Genomic DNA, 14,055 nt, shown 5'->3' on the forward strand with positions numbered 1-14,055 from the left:
CACATTTGTGAAAAGATCTAGATGAATTCATGACTACAAACCCCTGAGAATTGAGAAATCATCAAACAAGAAAAGAAACCTAATCTTAAAGCCCGCAAAGAAAGAAAGAGATGTAATTTGTCATTTCTAAATAAGGTTAAATTAGGTTAACTTTAAGAAAAGCAACATTTGACCAACATAACCATTGATTTCTTTTTCTTGGCTACCCCCAACAACTCTATAGAATTAGATGCAAAACACCAATGCAAGAGGTTGATTATATTACAAGCTAAGTTTACAATAATTGAAGTTGAATATTCTCACATTTACAGATCAGAAGTAATTTAACTCTTAGCTTCCACACTCCGTGTAGGGGCTCGGAGCGAGGGATTTTACCTTTTGCACCCAAGAGAAAGTTGATTTTGGCATCGATGTTTAACAATAAGTGCATGGATAGTGTTGATCCCGAAAGATATAGGATAAAATTAAAGTCTAGAGAAAGGGTAAATAAACTTTTATAGATTTTAAAAATCAACACTAAGTGAGCTAGAATATGAAATATAAGAATTGACTAATGTTGGTTAGTGTGCACAGCGGAAATGTATATAATATGTGATTGAAAATTGTAAAGATTTTAAGAAATTTAAATGTGTAAGAAAATAAAATAAGTCAAGGCAGTGACATGAAATTTATAGTGGTTCAAAGATGTTTGTAATCCTTCCACTCAACTTTACTCCTAACTCTAGGAGAAATTCATTATATTTACCATTCCGGTACAAAAAAAAAAAAACAATGAACAAGATTTAGTGCCTTGGTCACATAGCCAACACTAATCTTAGGATTTCACAATTCCTTGATTCTTTCCTCTATCTATCCTTAGTAGAGACAAATTTACAATTGAAAAACAATGTTTTTCTTTCGTCCAACTAGAGACTTTTGAATATATAGTTGTGCTTTTCCTAAGTCTCTTTTTTAGATGAAGAATTTCAAGAAAGATTTAAATATTTTCTCTGTATGCTTGATGTTCACAGTAAATAGCTCTTGTGTCTCGCTCATCTCTGTCTCTCCTCAAATCTTCATCTCAATATATATATATATATATATATATATATATATATATATATATATATATATATATATATATATATAGGGAAGGGTTCAGGTGCGGGTATAGCTTCCCGTGCGGTTAAATCTGAGCAGTTGATCAAATTTAGATCAACGGCTCAAATCAATGAAAATTAAAAAAAAAAAAAAAAAACGCGTGCCTGGAACAAAGAAGTATAAGCTAAGGTGCACCTTAAGTGTTAGATCTTAATCACAAACTTACGCACTTTAAGCACAAAACCCACACACATTAAGCACAAACTCACGCACATTAAGCACAAAACTCACGCACTTTAAATATTAACTCACAGACTTTAAGTTTCAACAACTACTGACATTAAGTACAAAACTCACGCACATTAAGTACAAAACCCACGCACATTAAGCACAAACATCACGCACATTAAGCACAAAACTCACGCACTTTAAGTATTCACTCACAGACTTTAAGTTTTAACAACTATTCACGTTAAGCACATCCCCACGCACATTAAGCACAAACCTCACGCACATTAAGCACAAAACACACGCACATTAAGCACAAAACTCACGCACATTAATCACAGATCCGCTCACCTTAATTTTGACCTAAAGCGAGATGAATGGCTCAAATTAAACCGCACAACCGCACCTGAAGCCCTCACCCGCACGAGAACCTAAATCTATATATATATATATATATATATATATATATATATATATATATATATATATATATATATATATATATATAATTAAGTTCCAGTGCATTTAAATATTTCCCCTGCGGTTGTGCGGTTTTAACGTGCGTCAATTTTGTACTTCAATTGCGTGGGTTTGTGCTTAAGTGCGTGAGTTTTGTGCTTAACATGCGTGAGTTTTGTGCTTAATGTGAGTAATTGTCGAAACTTAAAAGGTGCCTGAGTTCTGTGTTTAAGGTGCGTGCAGCTTGTGCTTAACATCCGTGAGGCTTGTGCTTAACATGCGTGAGTTTTGTGCTTAACGTGCGTGAGTTTGTGTTCTGAAGGTGTTTTGTTTGTGTGCTTAATGAGCGTGTGTTGTGTTCTTAAAGTGCGTCAGTTAATGTTTAATGTGCGTCCAACCTCACAACCGCACGGGAAGCCCCCTCCCATACCTGAACCCTTTCCTCTCTCTCTCTCTCTCTCTCTCTCTCTCTATATATATATATATATATATATATATATATATATATATATATATATATATATATATATATATATATATATATATATATATATATATATATATATATGCGCTCATATGCGGTCTTCATTTGCCATGGGGTAGTGTGGAGTAATCTGCATCGTCTGATCATTTGCATCAAAAGGTGCGTGACAATCTCAATGCACCACAGAACACTAAAAAATTAACCAGACACTAGCGCGTAATACACCTCGTTGATGTGTCTATTGAACCCGTTGACGTATTTGACACCCCCGTTGAGTGGTGTAATACAAATTAATGCACCATTAATCATTCCAAAATGCACCATAGAGCACTCAAAAATGCACCACAGAGCACTCAAATATGCACCACACACTAAAACCCAATAACGGGTCTATTGAACCCGTCGACGGGTTTGACACCCTCTTTGAGTAGTGTAATACAAAATAATGCACAATTAATCACTAAAAAATGCATCATTAATCACTCAAAAATGCACCATAGAGCGCTCAAATATGCACCACACACTAGCACCCGATAACGGGTCTATTGAACTCGTCGACGGGTTTGACACCCCCGTTGAGTGGTGTAATACAAATCAATGCACCATTAATCACTCAAAAATGCACCATAGAGTAATTAAAAATGCACCACACACTAACACGGAATGCACCGTCGAAATATACATAGGTGCAAGAAATTACGAAATTACCACCGCGTATCTACACACACATCTACTATAGTAATAAGAGCCAAAGAGAGTTAGGCCTATAATGGGTAGAAAAAATGAAGGTCAGATTTTTTAATCAAATAAATGGCTCAGATTGATCAGATTTTAATTTTTCCTTGAGATTTCTTAATTTACTCGTAATTATATCATTACCCGTTAACTTTTCTGTTAAATATTATCTTAGCTTCTTCGTTAATTTCTGTTAGTTCACCGTTAACTTACTCATTGATTTCAATAACAAAGGTCTTACGTTTGAACCTCATCCCAATCAAAGTTGCATTGGCATAATTAGTACTCCATTTTACTCTTATTAAATTAAAATAATAATTTAGAAGCTACAACAAAAAATAATACATATGCATTTCTTTAATTTAGAATTATGTGTCTACAATGCCTTTATTCAAAAAAAAATTATTCATTATCAATAAATTAAATGAGAGAAATAATTTCATTAGTTATCTTGTCTTTATTTTTCTCTATTATAAAAATTATTTACATTCAAATTCATCAATTGATTATATTCGTTACATTGTCCCTACAATGTCTTTATTCAAAAAAATTATTCATTATCAATAAATTAATTAAGAGAAATAATTTCATTAGTTATATTGTCTTTATTTTTCTCAAATGTAAAAAATATTCTTTACATTCAAATTCATCAATTGATTATATTCACTACATTGTCTATTATCTTTATCATGCACTATTTTTTTAATTAAATATCAAAATTATAATACAAAATAATGCTATATATTTATTTACCAAATATTTTATTAATACCATGAAAAAATTAAAAAAAAATAAAATTAAGCCAATCATATTAACAACGTGAGGAATTTGTTGACAAATAGAGTATTCAAATTACACAAAAAATTGAAGTGAGAAACTACCTCGCAATGTCCATGTTTGACAATCAGTAGTTAGCGGATTTGACCAGCGAATTATATCAATGATTGGTAAAAAGATATTTGAAAAAATTAACTCTCTAGATTAACATGTAAAATGACCTAAGGGTATAATAATAATAATAATAATAATAATAATAATAATAATAATAATAATAATAATAATAATAATAATAATAATAATAATAATAATAATAATAATAATAATAATAATAATTGTTTAAAATAATAATAATAATAATAATTGATTTAAAATAACAATAATAATAATTTAATTAAAAAAATAAAATTAAAAAATAAATAAAACATATGGAGAGCCGAACATTCGGCTCCCCTTAGTTTTGTCACATTTTCCACATCGGTGAGAAAAGTGGCATGGGAGCCTTGAGACTCCTATAAAAGGAGCCTTAAGGCTCCAATTTAAAATTTAAGCTTGCCCATCCGTTGATGGGCAAGCAGTGAGCCAGCAAAATTGGCTCTTGTTATTCAAGGAGTCGAAATGGCTCTACAGTAATTTTTTTTTTTTTTTTTGTTTATAAATATAGAGATGTTTTAGGAAAATCATTCTAAAAAAATGCTAAGTGGAAATAATCAAAATATTGTAATTTGCAATGTTTGTATTTTCAGTGTCTTGGAACAAATTGTCGCTTCAAACTGTTGAATAACCAAACACTTTCTTTACCATTTTGATCTTTGGGTTACATCATATTTACCAATCGTCCAATATCTTTGGGTTACATTATAATTAAAAATTTTAAATTTTTACTAATTCATCTAAATTCCTTAAATTAGAAATTTCTTTATCCATAATAATTTATTCAACAATAATAAATGAACACTGAGCAAAAAACCTAAAGGATTGGTACTGTTGATGCATTCATCGATCTTGTATATATGTGCATTCATTAAATATATTAGAACCCTTTGCAACAAAAATACTTGATTACTATTTAAAAAAAAGTTTAGTAACAATTATAATGAATCTCATATATTACAATGTATTCATATACTATGAATTATATATTTAAATAAACAAATTTGATATTAAATTACTTATGTATGAACTTCTCAAATATAATCTTGCATTGATATACTTTCAAATGTTTATTTAATTATAAACATTGGGCATTAACCCATTCGCGCAATGCGCATGTAAAACTAGTATGTATATATATATATATATATATATATATATATATATATATATATATATATATATATATATATATATATATATATATATGTATATATATATATATATACATATACATATATATATATATATATATATATATATATATATGTATATATATATATATATACATATACATATATATATATATATATATATATATATATATGTATATGTATATGTATATATATATATATATATATATATATATATATATATATATATATATATATATATGTATGTATAATAAAGTTCAAATGCGGCGGGGTCTTCCCGTGCGGCGGAATTCCAGAATACACCAACAGTGTAAGAAAAACACACCACAACGAAATGCAATAAAACATCACAAAATACACAACAGACTCAAAAAAAAATACATCATATAACTCACCACCCCCAATGGTGTATTTCTGAACAGTGTAGGGTGTTTTTACTCACACCTAATGGTGTATGTTTGATGATGCGGGGCTCTGTTTACTCTGTTTTTGTGGTGTATTTTCCTAATGTTGATGGTGCATATTTGTTGAACTATTGGTGTTGCCGCACCGCCGCACCTGAACTCGCCTATATATATATATATATATATATATATATATATATATATATATATATATATATATATATATATATATATATATATATATATATACATATATATATATATATACATATATATATATATATATATACATATATGTATATATATATATATATGTATATATATATATATATGTATATATATATATATGTATATATATATATATATATATATATATATATATATATGTATATATATATATATATATATATATATATATATATATATATATATATATATATATGTCTGCTGAAATGCGGTCACGCCTTCTCTGCGATCGGCGCGGCTACTTGAAAAATGCACCAATAGTGTTAGTAAAATGCACAACAATGAAATGCACAAATACATCAAAAAACGCACAACACACCCAAATAATGAACCATAACTCCCCACACAAAATTGTGCATTTCCAAACACTGTGTGGTGTATTTTTCATACCTAATTGTACATTTTTTGGTGATGTATATCTAATGGTGCATATTTGTGTTGTACATTTCCTAACATTGTTGGTGCATATTTGCATAACTATTGGTGCAGCCGCACTATCCGTAAGGGAAGGTGTGACTGCACCTAAACTCTACTATATATATATATATATATATATATATATATATATATATTGAAATTGACCGTTGGAAACAACAATTTCAATCTTCAATAGGAACAGATGATTTAATAGTAGAACTTACTCTTACTTCAATTATAAACCAATATAACCGTACCATTTATTTCTTTTTCTCTGCTACCCCCAACAACTCTATAGAATTAGATGCAAAACATCAAGAGGCTGAATTGATTATATTACAAGTTTGCAACAACTCTGATCTATAGAATTAGATGCAAAACATCAAGAGGTAGTTGAATTGATTATATTACACGTTTGCAATAATTACACAGTGATTTAACTCTTCCACAATTCTTGTGGGGGTGAGGCAAGGGGAGAGAGATTTTCCCCTTTGCACCCATGAGAAAGATATCTACTATATCTACTATATATATCTACTATTCTACTATATATATATACTAATAAAAGCCCAAGAGAGTTAGGCCTATAATGGGTAGAAAAAATGGCGGTCAAATTTTTTAATCAAGTGAATGGCTCAGATTGATCAGATTTTAATTTTTCTTTGAGATTTACTAATTTATCCTTAATGAATATGATTATCCGTTAACTTTTCCGTTAATTTCTGTTAGTTCACCGTTAACTTACTCATTGATTTCAATAAGAAAGGTCTTAGGTTCGAACTCAATTCCAATCAAAGTTGGCATAATTAGTACTCTATTTTACTCTTATTAAATTAAAATAATAATTTAGTAGCTACAACAATAAATAATACATATGCATTTCTTTAATTTAGAATTATGTGTCTACAATATCTTTATTTAAAAAAAAAATTATTCATTATCAATAAATTAAATAAGAGAAATAATTTCATTACTTATATTGTCTTTATTTTTCTCCAATATAAAAATTCTTTACATTAAAAATTCAAATTCATCAATTGATTATATTTGCTACATTGTCCCTACAATGTCTTTATTAAAAAAAAATTATTCATTATCAATAAATTAATTAAAAGAAATAATTTCATTAGTATATTGTCTTTATTTTTCTCCAATGTAAAAATTCTTTACATTCAAATTCATCAATTGATTATGTTAACTACATTGTCTAACATCTTTTTTTTGTGCACTATTTTTTTAATTAAATATCAAAGTTATAATACAAAATAATGCTATACATTTATTTACCAAGTATTTTAGTAATACCATGAAAAAATTTAAAAAATTTAAATTAATAAAGTCAATCATATTAACTACTTGAGGGATTTGTTGACAAAGAGAGTATTCAAATCACACAACAAATTGAAGTGAGAAACTACCTCGCAATGTCCTTGTTTGACAATCAACAGTTAGCGAATTTGACCAGCGAATTATATCAACGGTTGGTAAAAAGATATTTTAAAAAAATTAGCTGTTTAAATTAACATTTAAAATGACCTAAGGGTATAATAATAATAATAATAATAATAATAATAATAATAATAATAATAATAATAATAATAATAATAATAATAATAATAATAATAATAATAATAATTGTATTAATAATAATTTTTTAAAAAAATATAGATGTGTTTGGGGAAATTATTCTAAAAAACGCTAAGTGAAAATATTGTAAATTGTAATGTTTGTATTTTCAGTGGTTTGGAACAAATTATTGCTTGAAACTGTTGAATAACCAAAATACTTTCTTTAGTATTTTGATATTTGGGTTACATCATATTTACCAATCGTCCAATATATTTGGGTTATATTATAATAAAAATTTTTAAATTTTTACTACATCTAAATTCCTTAAATTAGGAACTTCTTTATCCATAATAATTTATTCAACAATAATGATTGAACTAAATGAACTCTGACCAAAACACCTAAATGACTGGTACCATTGAGTCATTCATTGATCTTGTGTATATGCGCATTCAATAAATATATTAGAACCATTTGCAACAAAAATACTTGGTTACTATTTAAAAAATATTAGTAATAATTATAATGAATCTCCTATATTACATTCTATTCATATACTATGGATTACATATTTAAATAAACAAATGAGACATTAAATTACTTATGTTGAACTTCTCATATATAGTCTTGGATGATATACTTTCAAATATTTATTTAATTATAAACATTGGGTAGAAAAAATGACCATCAAATTATTAATTCAAATGAATAGTTCAGATTGTTCAGATTTTTATTTTTCCATTGAGATTTCCTAATTTATCCTTAATTATATGATTATTCGATCCGTTAACTTTTCCATTAAGTACCGTTAATTCACCGTTAGTCTAATTCTAATATTAAAGTCTAATATAGCATTATAACTACAACATTAATCTAATTCTAATATTAAAGTCTTAATAGAATTCTAACCACAAATCCGGCAAATTATGTTGTGAGCACGTGCCCACCTTGCAAGGTGGGCACGGTTTCATATCCATAATTTCTATACTGTAGATTCATAATTTCTATACTGTAGATCCATAATTTCTATATTGTAGATTCATAAAATTTATACTTTAGATTCCAATTGTTGAACTCTATTTTCACAAATCAGAGAACTATATGTTCATAATTGATAATTATACGGTTTAAAAATTATTAATTTACAGTATAGAAATTATGAATCTACAATACATATATTATGAATCTGCAGTATAGAAATTATGAATTTACTGTATAGAAATTATGAATCTACTGTATTTAAATTATAAATCTACGGTTTAGAAATTATGAATCTAATGTATAGAAATTATGAATCTACAGTATAGAAATTATGAATATGGAACTGTGGCCACCTTGCAAGGTGGGCACGTGCTCACAGCACAACGCTCCTACTGCTAGAATCTCCTCAATCAATATTACTCCGTAGTATATATTTAATACTTTATGCTTTAATTTTTATTTGCTCTCCCTTATATCCTGTATTTGGTTTCAACCATACCCATAAAATTATTTTATTGACAATAATTATAATCAATCTTGACTATATTACCTTGCATTTGTAAACTTAGAATTACCAATTTAAATACGTAAATTCAACATTCAATTATCTATGCATGAACAATTCCAATATAATCTTGCCTTTATATATACTTTAAAATAATTATTTAAGAAAAACATTGGTCATTATCCCAATCGCGCAATGCGCGTAAAAAACTAGTATATATATTTACTATACTAATAAGAGCCCAAGAGAGTTAGGCCTATAATGGGTAGAAAAAATGGCGGTCAAATTTTTAATTTTTTCTTGAGATTTACTAATTTATCCTTAATGAATATGATTATCCGTTAACTTTTCCGTTAAATATTATCTTTTCCGTTAATTTCTGTTAGTTCACCGTTAACTATTTAACTTACTCATTGATTGATTTCAATAGGAAAGGTCTTAGGTTCGAACCCCATCCCAATCAAAATTGGCATAATTAGTACTCTATTTTCCTCTTATTAAATTAAATAATAATCTAGTAGCAACAATAAAAAATAATACATATGCATCTCTTTAATTTATAATTATGTGTCTACAATGTCTTTATTCATAAAAAATTATTCATTATCAATAAATTAAATAACAGAAATAAATTCATTAGTTATATTGTCTTTATTTTTCTCCAATATAAAAATTCTTTACATTAAAATTCATCAATTTATTATATTCGCTACATTGTCCCTACAATGTCTTTATTAAAAAAAATTATTCATTATTAATAAATTAATTAAGAGAAATAATTTTATTAGTTATATTGTCTTTATTTTTCTCCAATGTAAAAATTCTTTATATTCAAATTCATCAATTGGACTATGTGGTCTAATGGTATTCGAGTTGGACTTCCAATTGGAAGATTATGAGTTCAAGCCTCAGTGGAGGCGTTATTGGTTCTTTGTGTTTCAGTAGGTTGAGAAAGTATATGAATAGATACTACAATGTAATAGAACCAGTAGCTTTCAAAAAAAAAAAAAAATTCATCAATTGATTATATTCACTACATTGTCTATTATCTTTTTTTTTTTTGTGCACTATTTTTTTTAATTAAATATCAAAATTGTAATACAAAATAATGCTATATATTTATTTACCAAGTATTCTATTAATACCATGAAAAAATTTAAAAAACATAATTAATAAAGCCAATCATATTAACTACTTAAGGATTTGTTGACAAAGAGAGTATTCAAATCACAAAACAAATTGATGTGAGAACTATCTCGCAATGTTCTTGTTTGACAATCGGCAGTTAGCGGTTAGCGTTAGCGGATTATATTAGTGGATTTGACAAGTGAATTATATTAACGGTTGGTAAAAAGATATTTAAAAAAATTAGCTGTTTAGATCAACATGTAAAATTACCTAAGGGTATACATATATTTAATAATAATAATAATAATAATAATAATAATAATAATAATAAGAATAATAATAATAATAATAATAATAATAATAATAATAATAATAATAATAATAATAATAATAATAATAATAATTGTTTTAAAAAATAAAAAAATATAATTAAGTCAATCATATTAACTACTTGAGGGAATTATTGACAAAAAGAGTATTCAAATCACACAACAAATTGAAGTGTGAAACTAACTCGCAATGTCCTTGTTTGATAATCAGCACTTAACTCTTCAATATTAGTATATATTTAATATTTTATACCCTAATTTTTATTTGCTCTCCATTATGTCCCGTATTTGTTTTCAACCATACCTGTACAATTATTTTATTGACAATTATAATCAATCTTGACTATATTATCTTGTATTTGTAAACTTAGAATTACATATTTAAATACGCAAATTCAACATTCAATTATTTATGCATGAAAAATTCTAATTTAATATTGCCTTGATACACTTTAAAGTACTTATTTTAAAAAAAATATTGCACATTATCTCAATCGCGCAATGCGCGTAAAAAACTAGTATTATTTATATATATACTAATAACAGCCCAAGAGAGTTAGGCCTATAATGGGTAGAAAAAATGGCGGTCAAGTTTTTTAATCAAATGAATGGCTCAGATTGATCAGATTTTAATTTTTCCTTAAGATTTCCTAATTTATCCTTAATGAATATGATTATCCGTTAAATATTATCTTTTCCGTTAATTTCTATTAGTTCACCATTAACTTACTCATTGATTTCAATAAGAAAGGTCTTAAGTTCGAACCCCATCCAAATCAAAGTTGGCATAATTAGTACTCTATTTACTCTTATTAAATTAAAATAATAATAATTTAGTAGCTAAAACAAAAAATAATACATATGCATGTCTTTAATTTAGAATTATGTGTCTACAATGTCTTTATTCAAAAAAAAAAAGTTATTCATTATCAATAAATTAAATAAGAGAAATAATTCCATTAGTTATACTGTCTTTATTTTTCTCCAATATAAAAATTCTTTACATTCAAATTCATCAATTGATTATATTCGCTACATTGTCCATACAACGTCTTTATTAAAAAAAATAGTCATTATCAATAAATTAATTAAGAGAAATAATTTTATTAGTTATATTGTCTTTATTTTTCTCCAATGTAAAAATCCTTTACATTAAAATTTATCAATTGATCGATTATATTCACTACATTGTCTATTATAGTTTTTGTGCACTATTTTTTTAATTAAATATCAAAGTTATAATACAAAACAATGCTATATATTTATTTACCAAGTATTTTATTAATACTATGAAAATATTAAAAAATATAATTAATAAACCCAATCATATTAACTACTTGAGGGATTTGTTGACAAAGAGAGTATTCAAATCACACAACAAATTGAAGTGACAACTATCTCGCAATGTCCTTGTTTGACGATCAGTAGTTAGCGGATCAGATTATATTAGCGGATTTGACCAGCGAATTATATCAACGGTTGGTAAAAAGATATTTGAAAAAATTAGCTGATTAGATTAACATGTAAAATGACCTAAGGTATAATAATAATAATAATAATAATAATAATAATAATAATAATAATAATAATAATAATAATAATAATAATAATAATAATAATAATAATAATAATAATAATTGTTTAAAAAATAAAAAAATATAATTAAGTCAATCATATTAATTACTTGGGGGATTTATTGATAAAAAGTGTATTCAAATCACACAATAAATTGAAGTGGGAAACTACCTCGCAATGTCCTTGTTTGGCAATCAGCAGTTAGCTCTTCAATATTACTCCCTAATCTTTATAGTTATGAAATTATGGATGTATAGTTATGCAATTCTGGATTTATAGTTATGAAATTATGGATGTGCAGTTATGTAATTCTGAATGTATAGTTATGAAGTTATGCAATTCTGGATGTATATAGTAATGAAGTTATGGATGTGTAGTTATGCAATTCTGGATGTATAGTAATGAAGTTATGGATGTGTAGTTATGCAATTCTGGATGTATAGTAATGAAGTTATGGATGTATAGTTATGCAATTCCAGATGTATAGTTATGAAATTCTAGATGTGTAGTTATGCAATTCTGAATGTATAGTTACGCAATTCCGGATGTATAGTTATGAAATTATGGATGTGTAGTTATGCAATTCTGAATTATTATTTTTAAGTCGATGTCAAAACGACGTTGTTTTTGCATCCGTGTGCACCATGCATGGTGCACACGGATGCACAGCATAATGACTCATACTCAAACTAATTCCCGTTCGCACCGAATCGGTCTAATTAAGGAGCAAAGTGTTAGCCAGATTGATTTTTCCATACGAGAGGTAGGGGGTTCAAACTCCCGACCTAATAAAAAGAGTTCATTCCAATTTTGATCATAGATTTATAAGTGACAATTTATTTTTAGTCTTTTTTTTTTTTTTTCCTAAAACATCCTCCTTTGGTCATAGTATTATTATGTCATTACCATTTTTGGTCATCCATCAACAAAATCGTTTAACTTTTGTAAAATACAAGTACATTTAGGTCTTCAATTATGATTTTTTTAAAATAAAAAATATAGCATGTCAACCCACTTTGTATAAAAAAAAAAATGAATTGTACTTATATTTAACGACATTTCAATGATTTTGTTGACAGAAAATAAAAAACGGTCAAAACACAATAATACTATGACCAAAGATAAATGTTCTAAAAAAGACTAAATGTGAATTGTCACATATAAATCTAAGACAAAAAATGAAATTAACTCCAAATAAAAGTGTAGGTTTGCAAAAGTGGTTAAGTAGCTAGGTGGAGTATAATTCAATTATTTCTGTTAATATTTTAGTTTTTTTTTTTTTTTTTTTTTTTTTTTTTGGAAGTAAGTTGATGCATCTCAACCATTAAACCAATGCCCCAAAGATGGAGTGATTTGTGTTATATTATGCTTTAATTTTTATTTACTCTCCCTTATGTCCTATATTTGGTTTCAACTATACCCAGACAATTATTTTATTGACAATTATAATCAATCTTGACTATATTATCTTGCATTTGTAAACTTAGAATTACCAATTTAAATACGCAATTCAACATTCAATTATCTATGCATGAACAATTTCAATATAATCTTGCCTTGATATACTTTAAAATACTTATTTAAGAAAAACATTGGGCATTATCCCAATCGCGCAATGCGCGTAAAAACTAGTATAGGATAAACGTCTAGAGAGGCGAGTAAGTAGACTTTTATATATTTTAAAAATCAGAACTAAGTGAGCTTGAATTTGAAATATAAAAATTGACTACTCTTCCTGATCAGTGTGCACAGCAAAAATGTATACAACATATGTGATTGAAAAAGGTAAAGATTTTAAGAAATTTTAGTGTGCAGGAAAATAAAATAAATA

This window comes from Ipomoea nil, unplaced genomic scaffold (genome assembly GCF_001879475.1).
Source record: "Ipomoea nil cultivar Tokyo-kokei standard unplaced genomic scaffold, Asagao_1.1 scaffold0715, whole genome shotgun sequence".
In the NCBI taxonomy this organism is placed as follows: Eukaryota; Viridiplantae; Streptophyta; class Magnoliopsida; order Solanales; family Convolvulaceae; genus Ipomoea; species Ipomoea nil.